Source organism: Octopus bimaculoides, chromosome 20, assembly GCF_001194135.2.
Source record: "Octopus bimaculoides isolate UCB-OBI-ISO-001 chromosome 20, ASM119413v2, whole genome shotgun sequence".
Taxonomy (NCBI): Eukaryota; Metazoa; Mollusca; class Cephalopoda; order Octopoda; family Octopodidae; genus Octopus; species Octopus bimaculoides.
In genome coordinates, this window is record NC_069000.1 from 16804269 (window position 1) to 16810758 (window position 6490).

Consider the following 6490-nt stretch of genomic DNA (forward strand, 5'->3'; position numbering starts at 1 on the left):
AGAGAGAAAGAGAGAGAGAGAGAGAGAGAGAGAGAGAGAGAAGGAGGGAGTTAATAAAAAGCTGAACTTCAACTTTAAGATTTGTAGATCTTTTATTGATCACACTAATTTTTAAAACTAAATATGTATCTCGAGAGACACGCAGATTCCAAAAGATTCAGCGTTTAGTTTACTGTCTGTTAAATATAGCGTCTGTCAACACGGACATTAATCACTACTTTCACATACATCACCACTTTTGCCGGTAGATGTTTCTGGGTTATCGCTATCTTCACAGAGACCATCTTTGGTGCCAAAAATTGCATTACTGATTCCACACTTTTTTATACTTCGTCTATTATTTCTATTCATCAACTGTCCGTGGTATTTTCACTCAGTGATAAATCTGTGCAACATTATGCCACTTCAGTCCGTTCTGTTCCTTTACTAAATTCCTAGTAATCATTTACTTGCTTCGCTATTCTCGCATGAAACTTCTGAATGGCTTCTCTTGTTAACTGAAACGTCGCGTGATGGTAACTGTGATGATGATAGCTTAAGTTTTTCGGGGTTTTTTTTTTTTATTTGTTGTGTTGTTCTCTGTCACTTTTGTCTTGTAGACTTGTAATTGGGCTCACGCTAGTAATGGTGTTTTTTAAATTGACAACCTAGACGCCGTGATTATTCTTTGTCTGGCCACAGTTTCACATAACCTTCGACTATCCGTAAACAAGAACACCGAATGTGATAACTTATTTGGGTAACGCTTTTCGTTTAAAGATTAGTAAAGATGGAAGTTTTGTGTCGATTGGATTATTGACCAAAATACGCCTTATTTGGAAGCTCAAATGTTATAGCAATGACTGAAATTTCACATTCACCCATTCTATATTTTGAAACTAGAGTGTTTCTGGAAAATTTCTTTGTATTTTTTTCCATTTCGTCTAGTTTTGAGGCATACAGTATCTTTCTTTTTTAACACTCGACGTCTTAAAAGAAGGTTCCCTGGAGAAAACGCGTGGGCATGCAAGGCGCATCCCAAATTCAGCAGTAAAAAAAAGAGCACCAGGGGGCAAAATTAGCTTACGGGCGTCCCACCTTCGCATATAGGACCCGAGGTAACTTTTATTTTTAGCTATAGCTTTGGTAGAAAAATACCTCTTTCTGCGATCAAATACGATGTGTGTATGTGTGTGCGCGCGAGAGAGAGAGAAAGAGAGAGAGAGAGAGAGAGAGAGAGAGAGAGTGTGTGTGTGTATTTTATGTACAACACAGCGTGAATCTAAAGTACCGAAACAAATTTAAATATTACAAACTTTTTAACTGTGATCATGAAACTATACAAGTATGTAAACACAAACCGTCTATGCTTTTGATGTGAGAGAAAAAGATTAGAGGGAGCTTCCTGAGGTGTGTGTGTGTGTGTGTGTGTGTGTGTGAGAGAGAGAGAGAGAGAGAGAATCTTTGTGCTTGTGTCTCCCTGAGAGTGCGTGTGTAAAATCATCCAAATTTCCTTATGCGGCTAATGACCTTGAAAAATAAAAAGACACATCTCATTATCTCACCTCCGAGAAACATATGGTCTTCAGTCTAGTCAAAAGCAGGTAATGTCTGTCTAAGTATGGTATTACATATAAAACGCCACAGGCCTGTAAACATTCCACCATGTGTCTGTCATACAAGTACACTTTCCAGAACAGTACACATATGTACATATGTATATGAATTAGTAAAACTTACACAACACGAAGTGGAACATATAAATTCATTAATTCCAAAAATAAGAATATACAGATATATTAATAAGTCAAATGCGTGAGTGTAGATGACCTTTGCAGAGCCTCCTAGACTGTGCGTACTGTGTCGGTGAGTGAGTCTTTCCCAATTAAAAATATAACCTTCCTTCGAGAGAGTCTCAGATGAAATTTGCGTGTGCGTAGTTGTAACACCGTTCTATAGATATGAGCAACCCTTCAATGTGAGTAATATTTAAGCATTTTTTGAGTAATGAACTAATCCCTCTCTATCATTTTATAAACGGCTGGAAGAAATTGAGTAATGTAACCCTAATTTCACAGTATCTAAATAGAACTAATAGTTTGAAATGCCTTTCAGTCATAGCTCTGCCGAGTAAGAGCTGACCTGACGTTATACAACAATGATTCTCAACCAGGGCCCATGTGACGCCTCCATATAGGATTTTGGGGTCCACACAAGCAAAATTGTAAACTGGATGCACAATAATATTTTATGGGTCTGTGAAAAGATTTTGTTTTAGATGTATGTATTGGAAGACACTGCTAGTTTTCTTTCTCTAACGGTTTACATAGTTCAGCCTACACAAGGGATTGTCCGAAAAGCAAAGTAGGAATTTTGAAAGATGGATCTGTAAATCTAGTTTTTAAACAACTAGTAGCTATGGAGGCTTACCAGAATAAAATAATAACCAAAGAAGTCCATAGTTAAAAAATGGTTGAGAAACACTGCTATACAACAACAACAATAAACTACTACGACTATAAATATCTATAAACGGTCTTTCCTCCCTCTTCGTAGTTTGAAGCAAAGAAAATAGTCAAGAAACAAACAACCAAAAAGCCCCAAGCACAGAGTACTGTTGCAATGGCTTCTACAAAACAAAGAGGTCTATAATGTGGTAATTGTGATGGCGGTGGTGTATGCGTGTGTTTGTGTGTATGCGTGTGTGTGTGATTGGTGTGCACATGGTTAAGAAATTCGCTTCGTCGAGTTCGACCCCACTGTGTATCACATAAGAAAGTGTCTTTTACCATAGCCTTTACTCTACAGAGTCTTATGAATGAAACTGTGTGCAGGAAATTGTGCGAGATTTTGTCGAGTGGACTCCATGTGTACGAGGAATGTTCATTAAAGAGTTCTCCTGGCCCACTTCCCAAGGACTGTGATAAACGAAGCTTGCCATAATTATTAGTCCTTCTCTGCATAGCCACCAGCAATGGTGACACACTTCCTTCATCGCTTTATGCAGCTGTAAAAACCTCGTCAGTAGAAGTCAGTAGGTTGTGTCTGGAACCAAGACTTTACAGATCCGCATTCAACTACTTCCATTATAACACCTTAGTCCACTTCAGCAGCAGTAAAAGTCAAACGAATACAAGTGGGAAGCTGCAATTTACAATATGACATATAGAGACATGCATAATGATACCTGCACAACCGGATACCTGCAATAACCGGAAGTGGGTCAGAGAAACTCTTTAATCAACACCCCTTGTAATAATAGAAAGGTCGAAACTCGTCACACGCTATCATGCTGATTTTAGTTGAGGATTACGTAAAGAAGACAAATGTCTGGAAAATTCTCAGCCACGTCAGGTACAAGAACTAAAGGGGAACTACTCTGTGCTCTATTATTCGATGAATTCAGTGATCAGTTGATCAAAGCACTTTTTGGATTTGGGGGAGGGGGCAGTTTAGTCAGGGTAGAGAAAAAGGCCTTAGAAGTTTTATTCTTTCTAGGGTTTCCGAGATTCGTGAGAAAAAAAAATGGAATTGATCTTCAAACCAGAAACTTTGCATGCATGCTTAAAAGAGAATAATCTCCACTAAAGCTCAACCAATGACCTGGTGGTAGTGTTAAATTGCACAAAGACGTCCATTCAATATCTCAGAACATAAAAGCTGGAAGATATACAAGGCATCTCGCCTCGACCCTAGAATAATCCTGCCAATACACCAACATATCCCCACTGGAAGATTCATCATCAAGACCAAGGGAGGATTCATTTATATTATTTACTAGGATGGTGGTAAGAGTGTAGCATGTGTGTGTATATGTATGTGTGGTGCATGTGTAGTGAGTGCATGTGTGTGTCTGTATATTGTGTGTGTGTGGGGGGGGGGGTATATGCACTGCGAAGTATAAGTATGCTATGTGTAGTGCGTGTGTTGTATGCTGTATGTACTGTGTGTGTTGTAAGTCAACTGTGTGAGGTGTATATGTGATGTGCGCGGTGTTTATGTGCTGAGTGATGTGTATTGTCCATACGTGCTGTGCGTGTGCGCGCGCATGTGTGTGTGTGCAGTGTACGATTGCTATGCATAGTATATGTGTGTTGTGTATAGTGTACATCTGTATATTTGGTGTGTATTACATCGCAACGTTATTGACGGTTGTGGAAGGGATCTTGTTTTTATTCTTTGTACCTAAATAAGCTCTGATCTACTAGACGTATGAAACATTTCTGCAAAGACCATCCTGTTTTCTTTTAATGCATAATATAACAGGGACTGCATTATCCAATGGGTGCTACTTTGGTGTGTGATCTACAAGTTAGAGGGCGATTACTTTAGGTTACGTCTTAGTTTATTTTTCAGTTTCTAAAACGACTTAACATGTTGGCTACATACATTTTACAATAAATTCTTTTGTACATAATTAGTAATACTCTTTTTCTCTTTTACTTGTTTCAGTCATTTGACTGCGGCCATGCTGGAGCACCGCCTTTAGTCGAGCAAATCGACCCCAGGACTTATGCTTTGGAAGCCTAGTACTTATTCTATTGGTCCCTTTTGCCGAACCGCTAAGTTACGGGGACGTAAACACACACACACACACACACACACACACACATATATATATATATATATATATATATATATATATATATATATATATGTATACATATATACGACGGGCTTCTTTCAGTTTCCGTCTACCAAATCCACTCACAATGCTTTGGTCGGCCCGAGGCTATAGTAGAAGACACTTGCCCAAGGTGCCACGCAGTGGGACTGAACCCGGAACCATATGGTTGGTAAGCAAGCTACCTACCACACAGCCACTCCTGCGCCTATGATTGTAAGTGTATTTTTTAAAATTCTTACAATTTTAATAATAATAAAACCATGTTTCATGTATGTCTTAGTAAATAATAATAAGAAACCAAGAATAAACAATATAGTAATTAGAATAAGCGTGTAGGTCACAGCTGCGAGTATTTTAACGTAAAGAAACTAAAAACTAACCTAAAGTAATCGCCATTGAAGTTGTAGATCACACGCCAAAGTAGCACCATGCAAGGGATCTTTTCTTTTTATAAAAGGATAGCCTGTGCGACTTCATTAACCGATATGACCTTACATTCCAGGTAAGTAATGGTAGGGGGGGCTCTCTGCATAGTCTCTTTTCGTCATGGTTTCTAAAGAACATACAACTGTTGTTGTTGTAGCTGTTGCTGCCGCTGCTGTTGTTATTTTTGATGTGTACGACAATAGTGGAGCAATTTTTTGTTTAGATCTACGTCTGATCAAGTAGATCTATCTTTGGTCCAGGGAACTCCACGAATAAACCATATTGTCTTTTTCGAGTTTTTAAAAAAATTTTGTCCTCCAAACCTAATACAAGTAGGAATACTTATCCGATATGACCTTCAGACATAGCTCGTCTAAGACTATACCATCATTTGTTTTGTCTCGTTATATTTCTTGCAAGAAAGGAGACAAGGTGGCCGAATAGTTACTTAGTACGCCAGGCATTTCGTCCAACGTTTCGTCCGTCTCTACGTTCTGAGTTCAAATTCTGCTGGGATCGACTTCGCCTTTCATCCTTTCAGGGACGATAAAATAAATAGCAGTTGAGTACTGGGATCGATCTAATCGACCTATCCTTCTCTCGAACTTGCTCGCCTTGTACCAAAACTTGAAATCAAATATTTCTTGCAAGAAAGATTTTGTTGCTATTTCTAGCGGGCTAAATGCCTTCCGTACAAGCGCCATTGCTGCCTCGAAAAGATAGAATTTTATGCAAAGAAACGGTAATGGTGGTGGTGGTGATGCTAGTGGCAGATTTGATGCTAACGGTAGTTGTGTGTATGTGTGTGTGTGGTGTGTGTCTGAGAGAGAGAGAGACAGAGACAGAGAGAGTGTGTGTGTGTGTGGTTACTGGAACGGTGGTAGGTTCTATATATAGCCACTGCTGCCTACACGCTGTAAAATGATACGTTGTCTATAACATAGAAAGGGTTTCGTTAGTCGTTTGGTAAAGAAGAGATTGCTGAAAGAAATGGCGTTGAAAGAAGTATGTAAAGTAAAGTAGGACACAGTTTAGAAAACCCGTTGCAAACGCCGTCTATTTTCTTCTATCGGCAATCACACTCCACTTCTTCTTTTTCCTTCCCCCTCCCTATTTTCCTTCCTTCCCACCTTCTTCTCTTCTTTTTCATTTTCTTTCCTTTTTGTGTTCTACCCTCTCGCTCACCCACTCTGTGTGTGTGTCTCTCTCTCTCTCTCTCTCTCTCTATATATATATATATATATATATATATACATATATATATACACACACATATATATTTATACATATATATATTTATTTATATATAAATATTGCACATATATATTCTTCCATATAATACATACACACACACACGCATGCACACACAGGAATACACACACATATTTATTCTTCCCATCTCTCTCTCTGTCTCTGTCTCTGTCTCTCTCTCTCTCTCTCTCTCTCTCTCTCTCACTC